Source organism: Papio anubis, chromosome 2, assembly GCF_008728515.1.
Source record: "Papio anubis isolate 15944 chromosome 2, Panubis1.0, whole genome shotgun sequence".
In the NCBI taxonomy this organism is placed as follows: Eukaryota; Metazoa; Chordata; class Mammalia; order Primates; family Cercopithecidae; genus Papio; species Papio anubis.
The window spans coordinates 91,528,218-91,540,403 of record NC_044977.1 but is presented as its reverse complement, the minus strand read 5'-3'; the positions used below and the strand labels follow the sequence as shown (position 1 = coordinate 91,540,403).

Here is a 12,186-nt window from a genome sequence, read left to right as displayed (position 1 = left end):
CACCCAGGCTGGAGTGCAGTAGCACGAACTTGGCTCACTGCAACCTCCGCCCCCTGGGTTCAAGCGATTCTCCTGGCTCAGCCTCCCGAGTAGCTGGGATTACAGGCACCTGCCATCATGCCTGGCTAATTTTTGTATTTTTAGTAGAGACAACGTTTCACCATCTTGGCCAGGCTGGTCTTGAACTCCTAACCTCATGTTCCACCCGCCTCAGCCTCCCAAAGTGCTGGCATTATAGGCGTGAGCCACTGCACCTGGCCCACACCAGACTAATTTTTGTATTTTTAGTAGAGACGAGGTTTCGCCATGTTGGTTAGGCTGGTCTTGAACTCTTAACCTCAGGTAATCCACTTGCTTCCACCTTCCAAAGTGCTGAGATTACAGGCGTGAGCCACTATGCCCAGCCTAAATTCTTTTTTTTTTTTTTTTGAGACAGAGTCTTGCTCTGTCGCCCAGGCTGAAGTGTAGTTGCATGATCCTGGTTCACTGAAACCTCCGCCTCCTGGGTTCAAGCAATACTCCTGCCTCAGCCTCCAAAGTACCTGGGATTACAGGCACCCGCCACCATACCCAGCTAATTTTTGTATTTTAGTAGAGACGGGATTTCGCCATGTTGGTCAGGATGTTCTTGAACTCCTTACCTCAAGCGATCCACAGCATCGGTCTCCCAAAGTGCTAGGATTACAGGCATGAGCCATAGCATCCAGCCAAGATTGTGAGACCAGCCTGGCCACCATGGTGAAACCCCATCTCCACTAAAAATACAAAAACTAATTGGGCATAGTGGCAGCCACCCATAATCCCAGCTACTCTAGAGGCTGAGGCAGGAGAATCGCTTGAATCCAGGAGGCGGAGGTTGCAGGGAGCTGAGATTGCGCCACTGCACTTCAGCCTGGGGAAAGAGTGAGACTCCGCCTCAAAAAACAAAAAACAAAAAAAAGGAATGCTAACAGTAGTTATGCCTGGATGATGGAACCAGAGTATTTAAGTTTCTTCCTGTTTAATACTCCTCTGAATTTTCCACAAGTTGTATTAATCTAAGACTCACGCCTGTAATCCCAGCACTTTAGGAGGCTGAGGCGGGGGGATCACCAGGTCAGGAGATCGAGACCATTCTGGCTAACACAGTGAAACCCCGTCTCGGCCGGGCGTGGTAGCTCACGCCTGTAATCCCAGCACTTTGGGAGGCCGAGGCGGGCGGATCACAAGGTCAGGAGATCGAGACCACGGTGAAACCCCGTCTCTACTAAAAATACAAAAAACTAGCCAGGCAAGGTGGCAGGCGCCTGTAGTCCCAGCTACTCCGGAGGCTGAGGCAGGAGAATGGCGTAAACCCAGAAGGCGGAGCTTGCAGTGAGCCGAGATCGCGCCACTGCACTCCAGCCTGGGTGACAGAGCGAGACTCCGTCTCAAAAAAAAAAAAAAAAAAAGAAACCCCATCTCTACTAAAAATACAAAAAAACTAGCCAGGCGTGGTGTTGGACGCCTGTAGTCTCAGCTACTTGGGAGGCTGAGGTAGGAGAATGGCATGAACCCGGGAGGTGAGATTGTGCCACTGCACTTCAGCCTGGGTGACAGGGCGAGACTCCGTCTCAAAAAATGAATAGATAAATAACTAACTCATCTTTTTCTACACAGTGGCTATAGTGCAGGAATGGTAACAGACACATAAACAATTCTGGTTGATCATAGTATGATTTTCTTTCAAAATCTGAGAGAAACTAAACCAGCTGAACGACGTGGCTCATGCCTATAATCCCAGCACTTTGGCCAAGGTGGGTGGATCACCCAAGGTCAGTAGTTTGAAACCAGCCTAACCAACATGGTGAAACCCCGTCTCTACTAAAAATACAAAAAAAAATGAGCTGGGCGTGGTGGCGGGCGCCTGCACTCCCAGCTACTCGGAAGGCTGAGACAGGAGAATTGCTTGAACCCGGGAGGCGGAGGGTGCAGTAAGCCAAGACCATGCCACCGCACTCCTGCCTGGGCAACAACGGCGAAACTCCATCTCAAAAAAAAAAAAAAAACAAAAAAAGAAAAAGAAACTAAATGATAAAATACCAAAAACTTGTACAAAATAATGAAGAGTTAACTTCAAGATGCTGCTCATAAGACACAAAAGTTGAGCCTTTGTAATAAACATAAATAGAGAAACTTCTAAAAGAGACAAAAGATTCTTAGTTAGCTCCAAGTAAAACACTTAGTGAGAAGCAGTCAAGATATTAAATAAAGTATTTCTGAAAAACATGCAGCCATGAGGATATTTGAGTGTTCCCAATTTCTGGGACTCTGATGAGACTAATAACAAAAACAGAACATACTCTAATGCTCTTGGGGTGTATGAGGTCTGTAAAGAAGCATTTACTTCTAAATGCTTTTAAATATAGCTGCTTTGTAAAATAAATAAATAAATAAAGGAAAACCAGCACTCCCTTAAACAGACCCTGGACATTTTTGCTGGTATAAATTCAAATTCATCACTGATATCTCCTCTGTATTTCCTTCTTTCTCTGTTTTGAGACAGAGTCTTGCTGTCACCCAGGCTGGAGTGCAGTGGTGCGATCTGGGCTCACTGCAACCTCCGCCTCCCGGGTTCACACCATTGTCCTGCCTCAGCCTCCCAAGTAGCTGGGACTACAGGCGCCCACCACCATGCCTGGCTAATTTTTTTGTATTTTTAGTAGACACGGGTTTTCACCGTGTTAGCCAGGACAGTCTCCATCTCCTGACCTCATGATCCTTGGCCTCCCAAAGTGCTGGGATTACAGGAGTGAGCCACTGCGCCTGGCTCCTCTGTATTTCCTTCTACTGGAGCTTAACATAGTGCCTGATGCATGGCAATTCTTCACTACATGAGTTATTATTTTTATTATTTTATTACTAGAACATAAGATGGTACCATGGACAAAGGTTACTCCAAAACAACAGTCTATTACATTTCTATAGGTCTGTTTGCAAATTTTTTTTCTTTTTTCCGTTTAGGTACCAAGGGAAGATCCTCACGCTTTCTTGGGTTTCTTATCCCTGATACCTCTTTTGGGCCCCCTGTATGGCTCTGCAGTGAGTCAACAATCCGTGATGGATTAAAAGAAGAAAGTCTGAGCTGCCTCAGAACCTTACCTCTTCCTTAGGCTTTGAGGCCCCTCAAGGTTCACATCTACTCCAACAATGGCTCTTCATAGCTTAGTCCAGTTTGAACACATTCACATGGGGCTCGGTGCAGCGGCTAACGCCTGTAATCCCCAGCACTTTGGGAGGCTGAGGTGGGCAGATCACCTGAGGTTGGGAGTTCAAGACTAGTCTGGCCAACATGGTGAAATCCTATCTCCACCAAAAACACAAAAATTAGCCAGGCATGGTGGCGGGCACTTGTAACCTCAGCTACTCGGGAAGCTGAGGCAGGAGAATTGCTTGCACCTAGCAGGCGGAGATTGCAGTGAGCCGAGATTGCGCAACTGCACTCCAGCCCAGGCAACAAGAGCAAAACTCTGTCTCAAAAAAAATAAAATAAAATAGGCCAGGCGCAGTGGCTCACACCTGTAATCCCACCAGTTTGGGAGGCCAAGGCAGGCAGATCACAAGGTCAGGAATTTGAGACCAGCCTGGCTAATATGGTGAAACCCCATCTCTACTAAAAATATGAAAATTAGCCAGGTATGGTGCCTGTAGTCCTAGCTACTAGGGAGGCTGAGGCAGGAGAATGGTGTGAACCTGGGAGACAGAAGTTGCAGTAAACCGAAATCGCACCACTGCACTCCAGCCTGGGCAACAGAACAAGACTCTGTCTCAAAAAATAATAAAAATAAATAGATAAATAAATAAATAAAAATAAAATAGGCGAGGTGCAGTGGCTCATGCCTGTAAATCCCAGCACTTTGGAAAATCAAGGTGGGCAGATCACGAGGTCAGGCGTTCAAGACCAGCCTGGCCAATAGGGGTGAAACCCCGTCTCTACTAAAAATACGAAAATTAGCCAGGCAGGGTACCATACGCCTGTAGTCCCAGCTAGTCGGGAGGCTGAGGCAGAAGAATTGCTTGAACCCAGGAGGTGGAGGCTCATCTCAAAAAAAAAAAAAGAAGTATGTCTTCCATGCTTCTTCGAAATAACTCCATATGTTTATATGACAAATATGACTCCTTACAATGGAAATTGATTTTTTTTTCCATGTGAATGTATTCATTTTATTTATTTTTTTGGAGACAGAGTCTCACTCTGTCACCCAGGCTGGAATGCAGTGGCGTGATCTCAGCTGCACTGGAGTGCAGTGGCACAATCTCAGCTCACTGCAAGTTCCGCCTCCCAGGTTTATGCCAGTCTCCTGCCTCAGCCTCCCGCATAGCTGGGAACACGGGCGACCGCTACCACGCCCAGCTAATTTTTTTTTTTTTTTTTTTGTATTTTTTAGTAGAGACAGAGTTTCACCGTGTTAGCCAGGATGGTCTCAGTCTCCTGACCTCGTGATCCGCCCGCCTCAGCCTCCCAAAGTGCTGGGATTACAAGCGTGAGCTACCGCGCCCATCCAGGACTGACATATTTCTATTCTTTTGCCTGGGTTTTGTTTGTTTGTATTTTTATTTTTTTGAGATGAAGTCTCACTTTGTTGCCCAGGCTGGAGTGCAATGGCACCACCTCGGTTCACTGCAACCTCCGCTTCCTGGGTTCAAGCAGTTCTCCTGCCTCACCCTTCCGAGTAGCAGGAACTACAGGCGCACACCACCAAGCCCAGCTAATTTTTTTTGTATTTTTAGTAGAATCGGGGTTTCACCATATTGGTCAGGCTGTTCTTGAGCTCCTGAACTCAGGTGATCCGGCCGCCCTAGTCCTCCCAAAGTGCTGGGATTACATGCCCTGAGCCACTGCAGCCAGCCTTTTGTCTTTTTTTTTTTTTTAATAAGACAGGGTCTTGCTCCATTACCCAGGATAAAATGCAGTGGTACGTTCACAGGTCGCTGCAGCCTCACACTCCTGGCTCAAACAATCCTCCTGTCTCAGCCTCCCGAGTAGCTGGGACTACAGGCCCATGCTACCACAACTAGCTATTTTTATTTTTTTGCAGAAATAGGGTCTTGCTATCTTGCCCAGACTGGTCTCCAACTCTTAGGCTCAAGTAATCCTCCCACCTTGGCCTCCCAAACTGCTGGGATTGCAATCACAAGTCACTGTGTTCCACCCCATTTCTTTTTTTTTTTTTTTTTTTTGAGACGGAGTCTTGCTCTGTCGCCCAGGCTGGAGTGCAGTGGCAGGATCTCAGCTCACTGCAAGCTCCACCTCCCGGGTTTATGCCATTCTCCTGCCTCAGCCTCCTGAGTAGCTGGTACTACAGGTGCCTGCCACCACGCCCAGCTAGTTTTTTGTATTTTTTTTAGTAGAGATGGGGTTTTACCATGTTAGCCAGGATGGTCTCGATCTCCTGACCTTGTGATCCGCCCATCTCAGCCTCCCAAAGTGCTGGGATTACAGGTTTGAGTCACCACGCCCAGCCCCCTATTTCTATTTTTAAGGATACTAGACAACTGCAGGGTTTGTGATAGAAGTTATTCCATTAGGCCATTTATCTGCCCCATGCCAGAGGAGTCCCTGGTTTAGGGGCATTTTCATCACGGTTCTATTTTCTTTTCTTCTTTTTTTTGAAACACATTCTCACTCTGTCCCCTAGCCTGGAGTGCAATGGCGCAGTCTCAGTTCACTGCAACCTCTGCCTCCCAGGTTCAAACAATTCTCCTGCCTCATCCTCCCGAGTAGTTGGGATTACAGGCGCCCATCACCATGCCTGCTAATTTTTGTATTTTTAGTAGAGAGGAGGTTTCACCATGTTGGCCAGGCTGGTCTGGAACTCCTGATCTCAGGTGATCTGCCCGCATTGGCCTGCTAAAGTGCTGGGATTACAGGCGTGAGCCAATGCACCCGGCCATGGTTCTATTTTCAATCGGGAAATTAACATTTGTATTTTTTCCAAATACTGACGGACTGTAAACTGGCACAACCACTTGCATTATCTAGTGAAGCTGAAAATATCCATTCTATGAACCCGAGCAATTTTACCCATCAGTGTATATGAAGGAACTTTTTTTTAACAAGGGTACTTAATAGAAGAATGTTCACAGCAGCACTGTTAATAGCTAAAACCTGGAAGCAACCCAGACATCTATTAATAGTGGAATGGATAAATACATTATGGTATATTCATACAACAGAATACTACATAAAAAAATGGGAATGAACAGCTGCACACAATGTGAACAAATTTCAGAAACACTGTATTAAGACAACATAATACAGTATGAGTCCATTTATATAAAACTCAAAAAGAAACAAATCTAAACTATGTCAAGGGTTACGGAGATGGTAAAGGTAAAAAGAAAAAGAATGTGATCACAGAATAACAGCTGTCTGCAAGGCCTGAGAAGCTGTGATCAGGAAGGGACCCACAAAGGGTTCAGGGATACTGGCATTGTTCTATTTCTTGAAAAAGTAGTAGTTTCGCCAGCATTTACTTTATACTTTTTCATTAAATTGTACAGAGATCGCCTAAATTTACATGGATGGGTAAATATTTCACAAATTTTAAGAAAGAGAAAAACATGGGTGGGCACAATGGCTCAGGCCCGTAATCTCAGCACTTTGGTAGGCCGAGGTGGGCAGATCACGAGGTCAAGAGTTCGAGACCAGCCTGGCCAACATAGTGAAACACCGTCCCCACTATAAATACAAAAAAATCAGCCGAGCATGGTGTTAGGCATCGGTAGCCCCAGCTACTCAGGAGGCTGAGGCAGGAGAATGGCATGAACTCAGGAGGTGGAGGTTGCAGCGAGCCGAAATCGCGCCATTGCACTCCAGCCTGGGCGACAAGAGTTAAATTCCATCTCAAAAAAAAAAAAAAAAAAGAGAAAAACAGCCTTCTGACACAGCCACCATTTCTACCTACAGTTTGGCCCTTGCCTGAAGAGTGAGACGAAAGGAGCATTCCTTCCCTCTTTCAGCAAAGGAAGAAATTAATCTATCATGTCTTCATACAGCCACATCAATTTAATAACAGAAATCACAATCTAATGTAATAACTAGGAAAAAATAAAAAGGAAGCATTTAAGTGAAGTCTGGAGAGGACTTAAAACATCTGGAACAAAATGTAGGGCAACAGAATAACAGAAAAGAACAGGTATTAGGCTGGGCGCAGGGGCTCACGCCTGTAATCCCCATACTTTAGGAGGCCAAGGTGGGCGGATCACGAGGTCTGGAGATCGAGACCATCCTGACTAACACAGTGAAACCCTGTCTCTACTAAAAAATACAAAAAATAAGGAGGGCATGGTGGCAGACACCTGTAGTCCCAGCTCCTTGGAAGGCTGAAGCAGGAGAATGGTGTGAACATAGGGGGCGGAGCTTGCAGTGAGCCAAGATCTCACCACAGCACTCCAGCCCAGGCAACACAGCGAGACTCTGTCTCAAAAAAATAACAACAATAAAAAGAAAAGAACAGGTATTCATGTAACACCTAATTCTAAAGCTAATTCAGAATTCAGAAATCAGAGACCCTTACAAATCAAGAGTGGTCATTTAAAAACCAGACAAGAAAGAAGCACGGCACATCAAATATAAACCACAACTAAACTAAAAGAAAGTATATTAAAAAAAAAAAAAAAAAGCATATCCAAAGTAAGGAAAGACATCCCTGATTCTGAAGCTGCCTTAAAGAAAGACAGTCACGTCCAGAGCCCCTGACTTTGGTTACTTTCCTAGAGCAATTCAAAGTTAAAAGAAAATTAAGCCACTATTTGATCTTTAGTTTGAAATGACAACATAAGCTGGAGAGAGGATGTGGAACTGCAGAGGTTCTCAAAGAGGTATACGAATACTTCATCAGAGAGGACCCGAAGGAAGACATCTAATAAGTAAATCTTAGTTGACAAACTTGGAGAAACATTATTTATAAACACCAATTTAAGGAAGATCTCAAACTTAATAGTTAAAAACAAAGATAACCCAGAACAAGCAAGCCTAAAAAACTAATCAAAATTTGGCTGGGTGCAGTGGCTCACACCTGTAATCCCAACACTTTGGGAGGCCGACGGCGGGTGGATCACGAGGTCAGGAGTTCGAGGCCAGCCTGATCAACATGGTGAAACCCCATCTCTACCAAAAATACAAACATTAGCCGGGCATGGTGGCACAAGCCTGTAGTCCCAGCTACTCGGGAGGCTGAGGCAGGAGAATCACTTCAACTTGGGAGGCGGAGGAGGCTGCAGTGAGCCGAGATCACACCACTGCACTCCAGCCTGGGTGACAGAGCGAGACTCCGTCGCAAAAAAAAAAAAAAATCAAAATTTTAAGTGTATCCTAGAAAAACTTTACAGCTTTTCTTTGAACCATCTAGGTCCTTTTAAAAGCTGATGCCTTGCCATGCTTAAATATGCGGGTTCCACTGACTTACATCCTAACAGGAGAAAACTGCGCAAGTAGCAAACTGGCTGAGTTCAAAGATGCTGTTCTCCCACATCTTCATTTTACAGCACCTAACAGTTTCTGGAAGACAGCACGCAGAATAACTGACAGGATTTGTAATGCTTCAGTATTACCAGAAAAAATGTGCACACATACTTCCAGCATATGAACAATTTTAACTCACCAGTCACCATGTTGCATGTATTTCTGCTGCTTGTCCTGAGTTCTTAAGACTTCTAATATTCTGAAGAAGATAGAACAAAAAAGTTCCTTCCATCCTCAGCCTCTTTTTATTAATAATTTTAACTTTGTTCTTAAAAAAAATACAGTACATTAGAAAGAACTACCCCACCATTATCAAATCTGATGGCTAATTTTACTTCCTGTTAGCTTCCTTTTCCTTAAGCTTAATGGAGCAAGACTGTAAATCATAAACTAGCAGATATTTTGTATTAGAAAATAGAGGTGCATATTTCTCTAGGACAAACCTAGAACTTCCTTGACACTAAAACACAGTGGCAGGGTCAAAAAAAGAACTGAAAAGGACTGAAATCCTACATCAAAAGTGACTTTTACAGTCATACACTGTCAGATTTTAGTAATTTCTGTTGGAGATTTCTGCAATTTCAAAAAAGGCAAAGCACTGATTCTCAGGTTGTTCAATTTTGTTTTAAGGTCAACTTTCTGGCTGAGGCAAAGGTGGGCCCTTAGTATAACAGACTAAAGTAAGCCCCTCCCACCTACGCAAAAGAAAAGCCTGCGTTTAAGGATTTAAATTGGCATTTTAGAGCTCGGAGTTCACATGGTCCACATAAGAGAATTCCCTTCCGGAGCGCACAGTGGTGACGTGTATGAATTGCGCTTATGGACGTATTAATTTCTAATGAAAGATAAGCAGCTACCACTCAAGGGCCTTCTAATATTAACCTTCCCTGCCCGGCACAAAGCCCAGTACAAGGTGAGGAAATCCGAAGGGGCTCACTGCCCTCTCAAGCCAACAGGGCTTGGTTTCCGAAGCAGAAGCACCCTACCCAAGCACCCACACCGTACTTGGGCCTCAAGTAACGGCATTCTTTGAGGAGAACGGGCAATCTCGCCCCGCTCACAGAGGAGTGGAGCCGCAAGTCAGACAGCAAAGCTGGTTGGTTTCTTTCCAGGCCGAGGCCACGGATGCCCGGGAACGTCACCAGACCAGAAAGGACCCAATCCTCAACCTTCCCCGCACAACGAGCCTCGGCCGGCCCTCGGCTCAGCAGAAGCCTCCTGCGCGCTCTCGAGGTGGCACCGCCACCCAACATCAGAGCGCGCGCCCCAAAACTGGGGGGGTTGTGAAGGGCGCGCGCCACGGAAAGCCGCTCTTGCCCACGGGCCACAGCTCCTAGAGGAAAGATATCCGGCCCGGGAACGCGCACGTCGGCGGCCACGCGCACCGAGAGCCGCACAGCGCGCGCGCGCCCGCGCGTAAAAACAGGCTCAGCCGCGCGCCCGCACCAGCGCGCGATCTCGCGCCGCGCCCACCCAAATCTCCGGCCCACCCCTCCCCCACCCACAAGGCGGGGTGCGCGAGCCCAGGAACGTTTTCGGCTCCGGAGCCGCCCCGAGTTCTCCAGGGCCCAGCGGTAGCGGCCCGCCCGCCCCCGCCCGCCGTTGTGTGGGGTGGGCTCCCCGACTCAGGCCCACAGCCTCGCCGCATCCCCGCCCGCACTGGAGCCCTCACCCGGCGACGTCACCGCCGCCGCCGCCTCCGCTCTACCCGCCGGCCCCGCCGCACCGCCAGGGACCCTGGTTCTGCCGTCGTCGCTCCAAGACCGACAGGGTTTTCTCCTCACAGCTCCCTGGGCGCCATCTTACATTCAACCCTCACAGCCAATAGGAGTCGATTGCTCCTCTCGCGAGAATCGGGGCGTCGGTCCCGCGAGATCTGGGACTGCCTCCCGGCCAGACTTAAAGTGAACGCTTCAGCAGGGGAGGCTGGCCGCGCCTCTGGCTGCTAGAGCGGATGGTGGATCATAGAGTATGGACGGCTCGCTCCGCCCATGGACGTCCCTCCATGTGGGGTGGAGCTAGGGCCGTGACTTGGCCTAGTAGTGGAGCCTCGGAAGGCTAGGGCTCCAAGCTAGCTCCTTGGACCCACCTTCCGTCGCCCGCCAGAGCCTCCTTTGGTCGAGCACCCCCACGCGGGGCGGGGCCTGGCCAGGCTCGGCCTCTCGCTTAAGGTGGACCCCACAAACTTCTGTCCTGGGCCTGGCGTCCCCAGGCGTGCCCTGCCTGGAAAGCCTCTAGGTTGCTCACCTCCTGGAGGACTCAGCATCTGGAACTCCCGCCATCTGCTGCCATCTGAGTTCAGCCTTCAGCAGTTGGGTCCACCTTAAAGCGGGCCCCCGGGTAGCCTAGTGTTTGTATACAGGGAAAATGTGGAAGGCGTTAAAGCTGCAGGCACACTCAGGCCTCAGCAGCAGCCCACACTGCCCCCAGAGGGCTTCCAGCCAGACTCTTTTTGCCTCGGAGCTTTTGCCCTTGTTCCTCTTATCCTGGCAAACTCCCCGTAGTCTTTCGTGATTCCCTTCAGAAGTCACTTCGTTAGAGTAATCTTTTCTGAGGCCCAGGCTGGGTCAGGAACCTCTTCCAGTCTTGCACAAGCCCCAGGGAGACCTCTCCCATACAGTGCATGGTCACCCATTTCCCCTCCCGTGAACTTGGAAGGGCACCACAGCACGTATGCCTCATCTGTGTCTGGCACGTAGTAGGCACTCAAAAATTATATGCTGAATGGGCCGGGCGCGGTGGCTGACGCCTGTAATCCCAACACTTTGGGAGGCCGAGGCGGGTGGATCACCTAAGATCAGGAGTTCGAGACCAGCCTGGCCAACATGGTGAAACCCCGTCTCTACTAAAAATACAGAATTAGCCGAGTGTGGCGATGCATGCCTGTGATCCCAGCCACTTAAGAGGCTGAGGCAGGAAAACTGCTTGAACCTGGGAGGCGGAGGTTGCAGTGAGCTGAGATCACGCTATTGCACTCCAGCCTGGGCAACAGAGTGAGACTCTGTCTCAAAAGTAAAAAAGAATTATATGCTAATTGGGCGCAGGGGCTCACGCCTGCAATCCCAGCACTTTGGGAGGCCAAGCTGGGTGGATAACCTGAGGTCAGGAATTCCAGACCAGTCTGGCTAACTTGGTGAAACCCCTTCTCTACTAAAATTACAAAAATTACTCGTGAGTGGTGGCGCCCACCTGTAATCCCAGCTACTTGGGAGGCTGAGGAATGAGAATCGTTTGAACCCAGGAGGCAGAGGTTGCAGTGAGCCGAGATCGAGCTACTGCACTCCAGCCTGGGCTACAGAGTGGAACTCCACATCAAAAAAAAAAAAAAAAAGAAAAGAAAAAAAGAATTATATGCTGAATGATCACACTGGGAGCTAGGACTCTCTTCTTCAACCAGCAGAAACAAACCTTTTAGATCCCTCTGGCACAGAGGTCCTAACCATGGACAAACACCCCAGAGCCCTCCATTCCCTCAGATCAGGTGCGGAGGGTATGAATCCCACCCAGGCCCCCGCTGCCTTTAAGCACCAAAAAGTGCACCAGTCCTTTCAGAGCTGTCAGTACCACTCTGTTCTGGGAAAGCCCATTCTCACAGACAAAATGTGCAAAAGGCACAACTCCGTCCCCCAACCATACCACCACCACCCCCAGCATGTCTCCAGGGCCCTCAGATGCTAGAAGCGCAGAGGTAACACACAGAC

At 48.2% G+C, this 12,186-nt stretch overlaps 1 protein-coding gene across 4 annotated transcripts in view; it reads right to left on the bottom strand.

Annotated features, from left to right (window-relative positions):
• QRICH1 (glutamine rich 1) overlaps positions 1-10,611 on the bottom strand; it is a 67,113-nt gene extending 56,502 nt beyond the window's left edge. For 2 of the 4 annotated variants that reach the window (XM_031663349.1, XM_031663352.1), the window contains exon 1: positions 10,158-10,611. The gene's annotated coding sequence lies outside the window, so the exon portion shown is untranslated. Of the gene's footprint in view, positions 1-8,624; positions 8,685-9,490; positions 9,866-10,157 lie in introns of those variants that run through there. The other 2 variants (XM_031663350.1, XM_031663351.1) reach the window with 2 other exon arrangements.
• Between the last annotated feature and the right edge of the window lie 1,575 nt (positions 10,612-12,186).